This window comes from Pleurodeles waltl, chromosome 12 (genome assembly GCF_031143425.1).
Source record: "Pleurodeles waltl isolate 20211129_DDA chromosome 12, aPleWal1.hap1.20221129, whole genome shotgun sequence".
NCBI classification, from domain to species: domain Eukaryota; kingdom Metazoa; phylum Chordata; class Amphibia; order Caudata; family Salamandridae; genus Pleurodeles; species Pleurodeles waltl.
The window spans coordinates 128,107,748-128,124,715 of NC_090451.1; the positions used below are offsets into that span (position 1 = coordinate 128,107,748).

Genomic DNA, 16,968 nt, shown 5'->3' on the forward strand with positions numbered 1-16,968 from the left:
ATGTTTCCTAACAGACTCTTGTTCATTAGGTGCATTAAGACCTTTTACATTGTGGATAATTATCTTAACCATCAAGCCTGTTTGAGATAAAGAGCAGAGAAGTTGATGTAGAGAAATTGAGCTGAAATCTGTAAGACTTAGCTGATCCCCAAACCCCCTGAGTAACAAAGCCGAAGCTGAATCATAAGGAAAAAAAAAGATATTAAAGGTGACCAGGACAGAGACAGAGGGTCTCCTACCAATTGTCACATCCATAACAATAAAGATGAGCAGGAGAGAGACAGGGGGTCCCCCCCCAAATGCCATATCCAGAGGCAAAGAGAGGTCTATGACATCTCCGAATATGGAGCAAGAGTAACCCCCCTTACCAGACTCAGCGGTCACTGGACGGAAATCATCTCCCCTCTTCATCACTAGCTCAGCAAGTGTTACCATTCATGTCTTCCCCTACACAGGCCCTAGCCAGACATTAAAAGAATAAAATGCAATAGCATTTCCCCACTTCCTCACTTATTACCCACTCCCTGTGTCCCACAAAAAATACACAACGCAAGCAAGACAAAAAGGGAAGAGAGGTTCATCAAGTAGGTGCACTGTAGGTAGGTATCACTGTATAGATATGCAGCATCTCTTCACAGATTCAGAAAGGGTGCCAAATCAAGGTGGGAAGAGTTCTTGATCCTCTGGGTCCTGTGGCAGAACACTGCTCCATCGTGGGTGTCTCCAACCTGCTGAATCAGACCCCTGGGCCTTGTTCTACTGTCCTACTTGCATCTTGCAGATTCCAGCTTCATGAAGGTAAGGCGGAGCAGGCAAGCTGTTCCTACAACCTCAGTGACCACATCAGTTGTCACTCAGTTCAAAGGAGAAGCAGAAAAGGTAAGTCCATCCGTACCTTACACCTTAGAGGAGAGGATGTGGTGCTGTGGCCAGAGCTCTCCACTTTGGAACTGGAGAATCAATCTCAACTTTGGCTCAACATCATATGATTCTGGACAGATAATTTAAAATTGTCATGATGAAAAAAAAATGAATGTGCCCTTGTATATAAGGGTTAAAGTAACCCCTGCTGTACATTATCAGCAAATTGCTGGTCTCTGACAACATAGAGGAACGAAGCCGAAGGGCGAGTTCTTTTATACTTTTATAAAGTTATGGAACTCCACAGTGACATGCACTATCCTTATAATGTGCTCCAGCAGGTACTTTATCCCATATAATACATGTTTGTACCATCACATTTCCCAGCAAATGACTTTAAACTTTGGTGCGCAGCTCCTTCATATGAAAGAGTGAGCATTTTGGAAACATTAAGAATAAAAATAAAATCTGTTGTGCAAAAATAAGCACATCAAACACCTGTTAAATATTTGTTTTGAATAGATATTAGAAACAGTCCAATCAATACATGTCGTTTTTTTTAAAGCTGCAGTAGCTCATAGTGTGTAGAAACATGCAGAAAGATTCTAGCTTTTCTCCAACTATTTAAGGAGTGCATAAAATAAACTTTCTCTCTGTTTGTCAATGTAAGCTAAGACAATGAGTAAAAGATGATCAACCTTCTCTTTTTACTTGCCTTAAACAGCTGTTTCAGTTATGCTCCATGACCAGGGCTGCCTTTCACCTTGGCTCCTGGCTCTGTGGCGTTGTGAGGTCAGTACTTAATGGTGATAACTCAAAAACTTTAATTCTGCCATCTTTTCTTCACGTCACAAATCGCCCATTAGAAAGAAATTAGAGAAAGGCAAAGGATAAAGGGATTACAGAATCCCATGTCATACAATGTAATTGGTGCTCATATAAAGTGCTCTAATATCATTGTGTCAAGTTTGCGCTATATATAACAACAACAAAAAACAAATATATACATTAATATATAGCAATTTATTTCCACTTTTGGACACCTTGAACAAGGTTGTCAGCCCCACTTTCACTAATTGGAATGGCCTGCTCACAGCTCATTGTCGTGGCGCATGCGCCTTCCTGTGCGTGTGGAGTATTGCTGCAGTATTGCATCATTCTGGGCAAAGGAAACAGTGCAGGCGTTTCACATGACTAAGAAGGTTCTCAAGGCTAGCAGTTAAAATGAGTTAAAAGGAGTGAGAAACTTACTGTGCAGTCCTTTGTTATGCCGATTTTGGCATTTTCGCCGATTACGCTAATTAATAAATAACAGCAAATAAAACTGCACGTCCCTGGGTGGGCTTGAACCACCAACCTTTCGGTTAACAGCCGAACGCGCTAACCGATTGCGCCACAGAGACGGACATACACTGTTCTCTACACTATTTGAAAAGTATATTCCTGAGCTAATGTTGTCGTTGGGTACAGTGGATATGTAAGATGAGATTTAGAACACAGTGTTAGTAAAACAGAGTAAGATGAACGGGTACATCACATGTTTCTTCCATTCCAGTGGCCGCTCTCTCCCCTCTGCTGCCTCGTTCATGTATACTCAATATCTCCAGCTCACGCTGCTCGGCTCGCCCTTCATTATCTCTCTTTTACTAACACAACGTTTTAGGTTAGTTTTCGGACTAATTCTTCGACCCTGGACCAGCTTTGGATAAGGAAAACCTGCATCAGTGTCACATTCTTGAGAAAAATCGGACAATGTGTCTGGGGAGAGGGAACCGCAACAGAACCTCAGACAAAAGGAAACAGCAACAAGGTGTCGAATAGTGGAAAACTGCATCAAAGTATCACGGTTAATGGAACTGTAACAACATCTGAGACAAGATAAAACTGCAACACTGTTGGAAAGTAGAAAACTGCAACAACGTTTCAGCTAGAGGAAACTGTAACAAAGCGTCCCACAAGAAACTGTATCAACCTTTAGAACAAGAAGAAACTGTAACAAAGACTCAATACACAGAAAACTGTAACAAAGTCCAAGCAAGAAGAAACTGTAACGAATACTCAGGCAACAGCAAAATGTAGCAAAGTAAAGACCAGGGAAAGAAACTGCACAAACATCTCAGACTAGAGGAAACTGTAACAAAAGGCTCACACAAGAAAACCCATCCCAGACAAGAGGAAACAGTAACAAAGGCTCATACAACAGGAAACTGGAATCACACCTCAGAAAGGAGGACACTACGATGTTTACAGCAGCTGCACTGTGAGAAACAAGCGGATATTTTTATCTGTTTTCCATTGCCCCTTAAATTGCTTTTTAGGTAGCCAGCATTTGGGGTGTAGGGGAAGCAGCCTAAACCACTACTCCTAACAACGAGGGTTATGATCCACGAAAGCGGAACAACACTTTCATGAACAACGACCCTGCTTTCCTCTGCCTTAAACACACATGTCTAGCACAACGAACATGCGTGGTTAAGGCAGAGGAAAACAGACTCCGGATCGGAGAAGACGTGGTCAGGTAAGTGGGACTGGGTAGGGTTGGAGGGTAGTTTTAGGGGTAAGGGGAGGGGGTCAGGGTAGCTTTCGTTTTTTAGGGGTGGAGGGTCGAGGTAATTTCAGGTTTTAATGGCAGATGTGGGGGCTGGGGTAGTTTTAGGGGCAGGGTGGGGGTTGTGGTAATTTTAGTTTTTAGGTGTGGGTGGGGTGGTTAGGGTATTTTTAGGTTTTAGGGCATGTTGGTGGTCAGGTAGTTTTAAGGGCAGGGGTGGGGGGTTGGGGTAATTTTAGTTTTTAGGGGCGGGTTAGTTTTAGGGGCAGGAGTGGGGGGTTGGGGTTGTTTTAGGGGTGGAGTGGGGGGGTCCGGGTAGTTTTAGGGGTGTGGTGAGTGGCTGGGGTAATTTAAGTTTTAGGGGTGGAGGTGGGGGGGTCAGGGTAGTTTTAGGTTTTAGGGGCGGGTGGGGGTTGGCAGTAGTTTTAGTCATGGGGTGGAGGGTTTGGGTAATTTTAGTTTTTAGCGGCAGGTGGGAGGTCATGGTAGTTTTAGTGGGGGTTAGGGGTAGTTTTAGGGGCAGGGTGGGGGATCGGAGTAGTTTTAGGTTTTAGGGACGGGTGGGAGTCGCAGTAGTTAAATGGGCAGGCGTGGGGGGTTGGGGTAATTTTCGTTTTTAGCGGTGGGTTGGGGGATCAGGGTAGTTTTAGGGGCAGGGGTGGGTGTCAGGGGGGTTGCATGCTGGAACCATGCATGTCGTTCCATGCATGCCTTTACCATGCATGCCTTTACAATGAAAAATCATTGTTAAGGCATTCGTGGTAAAGGCATTAGGGGTAGCAACGCGGTTGTTGTTCCAACCTCGTTGTTCAGGCATGCGTGGTTCTAGCATGCATTGTTCCAACATATATTCGGGGTTTAGTGTTATACACCATCCTACAGAGGAGTAAACAGACACCCAGAGAATTCTGAAGGGGCTGGGAAGGTCACCACTGTAAGGTGGAGTGGATTTTTTTCTGATTTTTGTAGAACAACTGCAGGCACAGGGTAAAGTCTCACAAACTATATAATAAAGTAGGGACTTTTAAAAAGTGTTGTTAGAATTCTACAAAAAGTGCAGCAGCCTTGCTAGGAGGTTGGAAAATGCCTTTACTGTCCCACTAAAAGTTCTGCAACCTGGTAGAGAATTTGGAAACTGCTAATGCAAAGTGCTGTTACAATAATTTTAAGCTGTTTCAACTGTCCTGAACTTCCAGCACTGTTCCATTAAAAGATCTGAACTTGCTGAGAAACTGCCCAATGGTACGACACAACGTCCCTCAGCTGAGATGGCCAGTTCTGCCTCACACCTGTACCCTCCAAACCTCATCTAGGAACCACCCACTAAAACTAGGACTTCCTCAAGGGTTGGGGAAGCCTCCCCATATAGAAGCAAGCTCCCTGTGTGCTCCTGGGCAGCCAGTGCATATGAAGGAAGTCTCTTTATATCTCATAATAATGTAGTTGTAGTTATTCAGACAGACTTCCAAGTGCCAAGTGGTCAAGAAAGTCAAACTTAGCACTTTGTATGAAATTCATGTACTAATACACAGCTACAAATGTCATAGCTATCTTCAAATTGGAGTTACCCTAGGTCACCTGATTTATACATCTCTTCTTTAAATTGATAACATTTAAATATTTCATTTTTTTCAAGTGAAGTTCAAGGACGCTCATTCCAAACCTAACCTGCCCCAGATTCTACCCTCCTTGCACTAGCGGTGGAAAAAACATCACACTGGATTCCGTGTGTCACTTTTTACCTTCACATGAATGCATACACAGAACACACCAGACAGCACTGGTGATTGGCTCTGCTTTCCTCTTCCTACACCAGGGCCATAGATACTTGCTCCTACAATTAGTTGATGACGTACTGCCTCTATAGCCAGTCAAGGTGTTTTTTCTTAGAATTCTGGTACTGTAATCCTGAACTTAAAATAGGATAACCAAATATAAACACCCCAGAATAGAAAGGAAAAAGACTTAAGTGGGTGAAACCTTCATGCATGGAGCTGGGAAACTTAAATTCTAGGGGTGACGTGCCCTCAACCTTTAAACACGTTCTCTAGCTGCCCAGTGGCTTCCTAAGTGATACATATGATGTGCGAGGTGTTGTTATGTCACTTCCAGGGGTGCTGTTTCCCATGGCGCCATTTACTGAGAAGACACAGGCTCTAATTTCAATCCCGTCTACTTCTATCACTCCCCACTTGCATCCCGTGGAAGTCAGAATGTTCCATCTCTGGGCCGAGGGTTTGTGATGTAGGATACATCGACAGTAAGCCGCAGCTGTGGTCAAGCAACAAAGGTTGTCTTTAGGGGGCAATTGGTGGCTTTGTCCAAGGCTAAGTTTGCCAGAAGTAAATACATGCACTGGCGATCCACGTCCAGGCGTCGGTATCACTTTAAAGATAAAATACAAAATGTAATTCCACAGTTAAAGGTGGCGAACTACAATATGACTCAAGATGCGAGCAACATCTGGTACTAAAGTCCGAGTTGTTCTTTGGGGCAGACAACTCAGTGGGCTGAGGCTCCTGCAACCGAGCACAAGTTAACACTCCAGTTAGGTTCGTTGGCGGTGAAATTCACTGGAATAATGGGGGTTGTTCTTTTTTTTTTTTTTTTTTTTTGCAATTTCCGCAGGAAAAAAAATCTTTGACTTTACTAAGTGCCCCGGAGCTTCCTTTGGCTCTTGGCAGCGATCGTGGGTTCCAGGACGTACTCAAAGACCAGCATCTTCAGCCTGGGTGATGAGAAAAGGAAATAAAAGGGGGTTCTGTATTTTGAAAGTGGCAAACGTCTGTCCACTGAAAGTGGGAGTCGGCAAGACATTTCCTAAATGTGTCACAAGGGAAGCGAGTTTGTGAATTCGTCTTCCTTTCCCATCCCATTTCTCACACTCATCGGTTCTACGAAGTTTCCGCAAAGGAGAAGGGAGGAGATAAACCAATGTAGCATTTCTAGCGGTAAATCTCTGCCCTGGCAAGTGTTTGGAGTGTCATGAGTCGCTGTTTTCTGATTGGCTAATCTCAGAGCCCCTACGGACAGCACCGCTGCACGGCAGCATGATATAGCAGACCTGAAGATATAGCTATAGAGCAGCAGAGTGGCGCAGCGGAAGCGTGCTGGGCCCATAACCCAGAGGTCGATGAATCGAAACCATCCTCTGCTAGAATTTTCTCTGCTTCTTATTTTTCATTTTCATCTAATCAGGGTTCATGGTTAAATATTTACGCTCTTCACTTGTATTTTTTCTTTGTATAATTTTTCAAGTTACTTTTATTTTTCCCTGAACAAGCATCATTTCTAAATGTGCGGCTTGCTGCGGGAACAGTTGTGCCAACAGAGTACAATTGTATGGGGTAAGAGTAACGCTTTTTGTTTACTAAACTGAGAAGCAGTAGAAGGGTGTTAAGAAACGATCTAAGAGCAGGAGATGTTTGCAGTAAATACACCATAATAGACTCTAGGCTGCTGCAGCTCCCAGGCCAGCATATTTTTCCCATCAAGAACACAGTCTCATTTCCACAGAAATATCGGCCCTGGTAAAGAAGGGTGCCGTCATCAAGGTACCACATGACCCTTCAGGGTTTGTCAGTCCAGTGTTTCTAGTGGACAAGAAAGGGGGCGGGTCTCGCCTGATTCTAAACTTAAAAGACTTCAATGTGTTTTTTACTGTATCGTCATTTCAAGATGGAGGGCATTCATTTGTTGAGAGACGTTCTCCAAAAGGGAGACTGGATGGTCCGATTAGATTTAAAGGATGCTGACAATTCCTATTTTTCCTCCACATCGGAGATTTCTCCAGTTCCAGTGGGGGACCGAGTATTACGAGTACAAAGTTCTCCCCTTTGGTCTGTCCTCTGCCCCCTGGTGTTTACTGAAGATAATGCATCCAGTGGTGGAATTCCTTCTTTCCCAAGGGGTTCGTCTAATAATTTATCTAGACGATATCCTGATCATGGCCCAGAATCAAGACCTGCTGCTTTCTCATCTGGAATGCACAGTATCTCTGCTTCAGAGTCTGGGTTTTATAATCAATGCCCAGAAGTCCATTCTGATTCCCTCACAACAGATGGATTTTCTGGGTTTCCAGATAGACTCGGTACAATCTCAATTGGTTCTCCCCCCCGGAAGATTCATTCGATCAAGAGAGAGTTGAGGTCTCTATTATCCAAACAGACTGTATCATTGAGGGCGATTGCCCGCATGGTGGGCCTGCTTTCTTCTTTGATTCAAGCGATTTTTCCGGGACCTCTACACTACCGAGCCCTTCAACGTTTAAAGATCTGCCATCTACAGAGAGATCTCAGTTATGCGGATCAGGTTCTCCTCTCCGAGGAATCTTGTGCAGAGATGAATTGGTGGTTGGAACATATGGAAGCTTGGAACGGCAAAGCTATTTTCAGTTCTTACCCGGATGTAGTGAAAGAGTCCGATGCCAGTCGCTGGGGCTGGGGAGCCCGTTGCGGATCAGTTTCCACAGGAGGCATATGGTCCAACATGGAGCTGAACCTTCACATCAAGTGTTTGGAGCTCCTAGCCGGCTCATTTGCGATCAGGAGTCTCTCCTCTCTCAGGGCGAACTGTTGTGTTCTCCTTCGCATGGACAATATCTCCGCGGTGAGATAGGTCAACAAGTTGGGATGAATTCGTTCCCGCATTTTGGCAGAGATAGCCAAGGAATTTTGGCACTTTTGCCTTCAGCACAGGATTTCAGTTGTCGCGGAGTACCTTCCAGGGGCCAGCAACATGGTGGCGGACTGGAACTCGCAACACCTGAGAGATTACAGCAATTGGAGGTTATACCCCAGAGTTTTCCGGGCACTTTCTGCTCGGTGGGGTCCCTTCTCGATACACGTGTTTGTGTCTCGCCTCAATCGGCAGATCAAATGTTTTTTCAGTTGGAGGCCAGATCCGGAAGCAACGAACACGGATGCCTTCCTTCAGGACTGGTCTCAAGAACAGATTTACGCCTCTCCCCCTTTCTTAATGATACCCAGGGTACTGGCACAGATCAGATATCAGCAAGCAGAGCTCGTTCTGGTGACATCTCTTTGGAGATCTCAGGCATGGTTTCCGTTGGCAATGGAGTTGAGCTGCGATCATCCGATCCTACTTCCCTTCTGGGAGAATCTTCTCCAGGACCCTCTGTGCTTTTTACATCCATTGATCCTGTCGGGTCAGCTATCTCTGGTGGCTTGGCGTCTTTCAGGGAAAGATGGAGCATCCCAGGACTTTCGCAAGAGTCTTCCGAGTTCATTGCAGGTTCCTGGTCCTCCAGTACTCACAAGAGATACGCTTCAGCTTGGAAGCGCTGGAGTTCTTGGTGTAGTACTAGAGGTGCGGATCCTTCTTCAGCAGATTGCTGTCTAGTCCTAAATGTTCTATCTTCTTTAGCGGCATCAGGTCTAGCTTATCGATCTATTAATAATTATCGGTCTGCTATTTCAGCAGGGCATTTACCCGTGGGGGGCAAACCTATTGCAGAGTCTCCCATTGTTTGTAAATTAATGAGAGGTATCAGTTTGGCTAATCCTCCTCGCCCTCGCTATTCTTCCCTTTGGGATGTGAACATTGTTCTTCGTTTTCTGGAATCATGGCCTTCCAATAGATTTTTGTCTAGGAAACAACTTTCAGCTAAACTCACAATGTTGTTATGTTTAATTTCATGTAAGAGAGTTTCAGATGTTAGAGCTCTGGATTTGGCTGGGAGAGAATTTTCCCCCGATGGGGTTACCTTTTCTATTTCACGTAGAACTAAATGCAATCTGAAGTCTGTTTCTTATCCCTGTTTTGTGGACAACCCAAAACTATGTGTTGTGCAGTGCCTTAGAGCTTACAAGGTGAGTACAGAAGAGTTTCGTTCTGATATGGGGGGTCAATTGCTCATTTCCTTGGTTAAGCCTTATCATCCTGTTTCATCGGCCACCCTCGCTAGATGGATGCGATGGTTACTGAATGAAGAAGGCATTGATGTTTCTAAATTTGGTGCTCACTCTTCCAGAGGTGCTATGTGTGAGAAAGTAGCCTATTTCTAGCCTTGTTACCCCCACTTTTGGCCTGTTTGTGAGTGTATGTCAGGGTGTTTTCACTGTCTCACTGAGATCCTGCTAGCCAGGGCCCAGTGCTCATAGTGAAAACCCTATGTGCTCAATATGTTTGTTATGTGTCACTGGGATCCTGCTAGCCAGGACCCCAGTGATCATACGTTTGTGGCCTATATGTATGTGTTCCCTGTGTGATGCCTAACTGTCTCACTGAGGCTCTGCTAACCAGAACCTCAGTGGTTATGCTCTCTCTTTACAAATTGTCACTAACAGGCTAGTGACCAATTTCACCAATTCACATTGGCATACTGGAACACCCTTATAATTCCCTAGGATATGGTACTGAGGTACCCAGGGTATTGGGGTTCCAGGAGATCCCTATGGGCTGCAGTATTTCTTTTGCCACCCATAGGGAGCTCTGACAATTCTTACACAGGCCTGCAATTGCAGCCTGAGTGAAATAACGTCCACGTTATTTCACAGCCATTTACCACTGCACTTAAGTAACTTATAAGTCACCTATATGTCTAACCTTTACCTGGTAAAGGTTGGGTGCTAAGTTACTTAATGTGTGGGCACCCTGGCAATAGCGAAGGTGCCCCCACATCGTTCAGGGCAAATTCCCCAGACTTTGTGAGTGCGGGGACACCATTACACGCGTGCACTGTACATAAGTCACTACCTATGTACAGCGTCACAATGGTAACTCCGAACATGGCCATGTAACATGTCTAAGATCATGGAATTGTCACCCCAATGCCATTTTGGCATTGGGGGGACAATTCCATGATCCCCCAAGTCTCTAGCACAGACCCGGGTACTGCCAGACTGACTTTCCCGGGGTTTCACTGCAGCTGCTGCTGCTGCCAACCCCTCAGACAGGTTTCTGCCCTCCTGGGGTCCAGCCAGGCTTGGCCCAGGAAGGCAGAACAAAGGACTTCCTCAGAGAGAGGGTGTTACACCCTCTCCCTTTGGAAAAAGGTGTCAGGGCTGGGGAGGAGTAGCCTCCCCCAGCCTCTGGAAATGCTTTGATGGGCACAGATGGTGCCCATCTCTGCATAAGCCAGTCTACACCGGTTCAGGGATCCCCCAGCCCTGCTCTGGCACGAAACTGGACAAAGGAAAGGGGAGTGACCACTGCCCTGACCTGCACATCCCAGGGGAGGTGCCCAGAGCTCCTCCAGTGTGCTCCAGACCTCTGCCTTCTTGGAAACAGAGGTGCTGCTGGCACACTGGACTGCTCTGAGTGGCCAGTGCCAGCAGGTGACGTCAGAGACCCCTTCTGATAGGCTCTTACCTATGTTGCTAGCCTATCCTCCTTCCTAAGTAGCCAAACCTCCTTTTCTGGCTATTTAGGGTCTCTGCTTTGGGGAATTCTTTAGATAACGAATGCAGGAGCTCATCAGAGTTCCTCTGCATCTCTCTCTTCACCTTCTGCCAAGGAATCGACCGCTGACTGCTCTGGACGCCTGCAAAACCGCAAAAAAGAAGCAAAGACGACTACTGCAACTTTGTATCGCTGATGCTGCGGCCTTCTCAACTGTTTTCCTGGTGGTGCATGCTGTGGGGGTAGTCTGCCTCCTCTCTGCACTAGAAGCTCCGAAGAAATCTCCCGTGGGACGACGGAATCCTCCCCCTGCAACCGCAGGGACCAAAAGACTGCATCACCAGTCCTCTGGGTCCCCTCTCAACACGACGAGCGTGGTCCCTGGAACTCAGCAACTCTGTCCAAGTGACTCCCACAGTCCAGTGACTCTTCAGTCCAAGTTTGGTGGAGGTAAGTCCTTGCCTCCCCACGCTAGACTGCATTGCTTGGTACTGCGTGATTTGCAGCTGCTCCGGCTCCTGTGCACTCTTCCAGGATTTCCTTTGTGCACAGCTAATCCTGGGTCCCTGACACTCTAACCTGCAGTGCACGACCTCCTAAGTTGTTCTCCGGCATCGTGGGACCTTCTTTTGTGACTTCAGGGGAGCTCTGGTTCACTCTTCTTTGTAGTGCCTGTTCTGGCACTTCTGCGGGTGCTGCTTGCTTCTGAGTGGGCTCTTTGTCTTGGTGGATGCCCCTTCTGTCTCCTCACACAATTGGCGACATCCTGGTCCCTCCTGGGCCACAGCAGCATCCAAAAACCCTAACTGCGGCCCTTGCAGCTAGCAAGGCTTGTTTGCAGTTTTTCTGCGTGTGAACCCCTCTGCAAGCTTCTTCACGACGTGGGACATCCATCCTCCAAAGGGGAAGTTCCTAGTTCTCTTCGTTCTTGCAGAATCCACAGCTTCTACCATCCAGTGGCAGCTTCTTTGCACCCACAGCTGGCATTTCCTGGGCATCTGCCCACTCCCGACTTGAGTGTGACTCTTGGAATTGGTCCCCTTGTTCCACAGGTTCTCTCGTCTGGAAATCCATGATTGTTGCATTGCTGGTGTTGGTCTTCCTTGCAGAATTCCCCTATCACGACTTCTGTGCTCTCTGGGAAACTTAGGCGCACTTTACACCTACTTTTCAGGGTCTTTGGGTGGGCTCTTTTTCTAACCCTCGCTGTTTTCTTACAGTCCCAGCGACCCTCTACAAGCTCACATAGGTTTGGGGTCCATTCGTGGTTCGCATTCCACTTTTGGAGTATATGGTTTGTGTTGCCCCTACACCTATGTGCTCTCATTGCAATCTATTGTGACTGTACATTGCTTGCATTGCTTTCTATTGCTATTACTGCATATTTTTGGTATTGTGTACATATATCTTGTGTATATTTGCTATCCTCATACTGAGGGTACTCACTGAGATACTTTTGGCATATTGTCATAAAAATAAAGTACCTTTATTTTTAGTATATCTGTGTATTGTATTTTCTTATGATATTGTGCATATGACACCAGTGGTATAGTAGGAGCTTTACATGTCTCCTAGTTCAGCCTAAGCTGCTCTGCTAAGCTACCTTTTCTATCAGCCTAAGCTGCTAGACACCTCTTCTACACTAATAAGGGATAACTGGACCTGGTGCAGAGTTTAAGTACCCCTTGGTACCACTACAAACCAGGCCAGCCTCCTGCAGTCTCCACCTGATATCTCGGAAACACATTTAGCCAGGAGTCCATAAATGATTTACGTTTCTATGAATGAGTAAATGCATATTGTTCTAACCTTTCCTTTTCAGATTTCTCTCCCTGCTGTTCCCTTTCCTAATTCCCTTCCCCCGACTGGCTTCACCATAACTCTGTGCTATAATAGCTTTCTGAGTTGGTGACGCCGGGAGGTGGGCCTTTTGTTCAGCGACATGCAGATCCAGAGGAAAGGACCGCGTGACAGGCTGGAACAATAATTATTTGAGGTGAGTGTGGGCAACTGCAAGGTGTCGGAGTATGCCGCGAATCACCAGGATTCACCCCGTTGGCACTGCTGAGCAAGGATCGCTCAGTAGAAGCTTCACTCTTTCCTTTTTTTTTCCTCATAACAGATCAGTGGAATAAGAAGATTGTTTTCATAGACACTGTAGAAGGGAGTGCAATCTACTACTTAACCCTCAAAGACTGGCAAATAACAGACTGGGCTGAACTGTGGTAATAACTACTGACTCTGTCCTACTCATATCTAAGCCTTTCAATAAGTTTAGCAACCATGCGAACACTCCAACGGAAAGCAGTAAGCTCTAAGGCAGCAGTGGTGAGTCAGCTCTCCCCATCTCAGAAACTTAAACGCAAGAGGGGCCACATCAAAACAGCTAATACTCATCCTAGTTGCAGTACACAATACAGGATGGAGCTTGGGGTTAGAGAACTCCTTGAGGCAGAGATGAATGTTGCATCCGGTGATCAAGCAGGGATGGAAAGAGGGCTGTGCAGTGATGGCGAGGAGGTTGGCTTGGATACACATTCATGCTCTGGTGTAGATGATGCAGATTCAGAGGTGGGAGGTGAGGTCTACGGCTACTTCAGCTGGGGGTGGCTCGGTTGCAGCAGTTCAATCCAAATAGTACCATTGGTTCTCTAAACAAATAAGGGGCGCTTCACAGGTGAGGGACCCGTCCCTGGTTATAACCCCTGAAGGTACCAGTCAGTCAACATCTCTTTTGTTAACTGGGTCTCTGGTGGTGGCACCACTTCCGATAGTGTCTCAAAGTTTGAACTCTAACACAGAGAAGATGCAGCTGGAACCAGAGACAGGGAACATTTCACAAGGTAGATGTCCACAGCAAACACTGGGGAACGCCAGTGATGATGTGGAGCAGTCCACAAGGAAAATGTTTCAGACTATCTAAGCTGAAATCAGAGAGCTGAAAATCACCTAGGCACAGGAAATCGCAGCTGTCCATGAATGCCTGGCAAAGATGCCAGTAAACTTTGTCGACTTCTGGGTCACATAGAGCATCCTGGCTGAAGCTAGAGAAAATAAATTCTTTCCACACCGGAGGTCTGCCAGTTCAAGATTTTCCCTGACATGTCAGCTTTCGAAGTGCGGAGACTAAGAGAATTTATCAAGATGATTGATTTGTTCAAACCTAAAGGAGCCCGAGCATTCATTTTCCAACAAACTAAGCTCAGTGTTCTGGAGAAGGGACAATTCCACCTTTTACTAGACATTGGAGAAGCCCAGTCATTTTGCAGAGCTTTTTTAGTTAAGGCCCCCCTTCATCAACTGACCAGAAAGTTGTTGACCTTTGTGGCCTTTTAATATAAATTGTGCTATTTTCGGGTTCAGGTCTGGATTTGGGCCTGAGATGTACACACTAAGGAGGGGTTTGCAAATATATGTGTTCTGCGGGTGGGGTATGGACGGGGGACCCAAGTGCATGGCAGGGCCTTAGAGAGCAGTGGTGTGCAGTGTCTTGGCCTCCAGGATAACTGGGATACGGACGGGAAGCAGCAGGTCAACACACCCTCACTCAAGGGTATTTGGGTGGGTGTGTCGGTTAAGGCAGGGGTGGTGGGTGGTGGTCTGGGGTTCAGCTTTTGGGAAATGTTCTTTTTTTTGCATTGTAGCTGATGTGTCCATTGGATGTATACTCAATAAAGTTCAAAGGCAGGGGTGAGCTGGTAGCATTTGGTATTGTTCTAAAGGCAGAGTCCCATTGTGACCAAGGTTGTGAAAAGGCATCATCCCAGTGAGAATTTAACTTAGGATCAATTTGGACATAACAGTACAGCTGCTTCCAAGGGAGCACACTATGGCCCTCATTACAACATTGATGGTAAATCCCACATACCGCCATGCTGACTGCCGCCAACATACCCCCGCTGCCGCGGATATCCGCTAACCATATTATGACACACACACACACACCAATTCGTCACTATACAGCCGCACACACAAATCCGCCAGCCCGAAGGTCAGTGATATAGTGGCTGTATCAAAACCCACACCGTTACGCGAACAGAACAACTCCCACAACATTATGACCCACGAATCACCACGGTGCACATTCAACCGCGGTAAACCATTGGCAGTACATTCGGCCGTGCTCAAAATACACACACTCATACAAAACAACACCACATTGGTGAATTCAAACTACACACACCTGACATCCATACACACACCACACACCCACACCACTATAAAACACATACACAAATTACCCACAACCCCTTACGACTAAAATAATTGCCAGCAGAGAGACAGCAAGAGAACTCACACAACCAGAGCCACATACCACCATCACCTATACACCACCCACGCATTTTACATCACACACCCCAACCTATTACCTTACACACCATCACCCACACCACTCACACTACACCCATGGCACCACAATGACACCCCAGATTCTCTGAGGAGGAGCTAAGGGTCATGGTGGAGGAAATCATCCAGGTAGAGCCACAGCTATTTGGATCACAGCTGCAGCAGATATCCATTGCTAGGAAGCTGGAGCTATGGTGGAGGATCGTAGACACGGTCAACGCTGTGGGACAGCACCCCAGAACAAGGGATAACATCAGGAAGAGGTGGAACGGCCTACAGGGGAAGGTACGTTCCATTGGAGCAAGACACCGGCTTGCAGTATAGAGGACTGGAAGTGGAGCCCCACCTCCTCCCCCACAACTAACAATATGGGAGGACTCTTGTAAGTCTACTCTTTACTACTATCACACCCCCCACCTGCATGCCATCACATATCCCCACCCCACCCTTACCCTCACTCCCATCACTTCACCACTTACCACACAGCCCACCATCACAACCCACTCATCCCAACGCCAAGCCGTTCATGCCATACCAATGTATGGACACCACTCACAGACCTGCATGGAAACCTATCACTACAGCATGCACACTAGAGAGAATCACTTAGCCCACCAAATAACAACTCACAAAAGGCAGAGCTGTCAGGGCAATAACAACCATAGAGGGCAACCCACTCATACACAAAATGTCACTCACAGAAAAAATAACACTGCATTTACATCCCCACAGGTACCCCATCCAATGTCAGGGAGAAGAGGTGCCAGCAACATCCAGTTTCCCCACAGAAGAGGTCCACAGTGATGTCAGCAGCTCTGGTCGCCTGGATCTGGATGACCAACCTGACCCATCAGGGACCTCCGGACAGTTGGTTACCAGACACACTCTCATACCACCACAGAGCCTCCCCTCTCAGGAAACACCACAACAGCACCCACCCAGCAGGCCCATACCTCTATCCTCAGGACACGTCAATCAGCAGTGTGTCCACCACTAGAGGGACCCCTGGGCACAGCACAAACCCAGGACAACCCAGGATTTGGGGTCAGGTGCAGTGGGCACACGGCTCAGGGTACAGGGGCACAGGCCAACAGGGAAGCTGGGAGGACTGCTGTGCACCAGGGGGAGGACAGGCCCAGGGAACCGACTCTCCAGGAGGCACTCTCCGCGATCCTGGGAGCATACCAACATTCCCAGGATACTCCGGGTCAGATTCTGGACAAGATGCAGGAGAACATGCAGCAGCAGGAGGGACAATACCTGGGGATCTGGGAGGACTTGAAGTCCATTAACACCACCGTGGTCTCCATTGCAGGGGTGCTGGCAGACATGGCCAACAGTATGAGAGAGGCAGTGGCACAATAGCGGGCCCCTGACACTAGCCAGACTACTGAACAGCCCTCCACCTCCGCTGCCGCTAGTGGACAGGAGGCCCCCGCCACAGGGCAACAGGCCACCAGTACCCCTCCCCCTTCAGAAGGAGAACCACCCCTCAAATGTTCCCTGCGATCCAGGCAGAAGCCAGAGACTATTGCCAAGAACCCCGCCAGGAAATAAGAATCTCCTGAATGTCACCCTTATGTCCCACTCTGTCCCCTGTCCACCTTGAACTGCCATTGCTCCCCTTTCTATGCCCGCTTGGACAATAAACCTGTGATACAAATAGACTGGACTCTAACCTGGACTTTCCTCCATCATCACCCCAGCCCATTGCACTTCCCTCCTTTCTTCAGAGCACTGCAATAAACACACTTTGAAAAAATACAAGTATGGAGTATGTCAAATGATTTCAAAATGTAATCGTTTAAAAAGGTTCAAACATTGCAATTCAACTGTACAGTAATGTTTAC

The 16,968-nt window shown here is 46.9% G+C and overlaps 1 non-coding gene across 1 annotated transcript; it reads right to left on the minus strand.

Moving 5' to 3' along the window:
* Positions 1–2,190: 2,190 nt before the first annotated feature.
* On the minus strand, positions 2,191–2,264 carry TRNAN-GUU (transfer RNA asparagine (anticodon GUU)). The gene has a single exon. It is a non-coding gene; the product is annotated as a tRNA-Asn (tRNA).
* Positions 2,265–16,968: the final 14,704 nt, after the last annotated feature.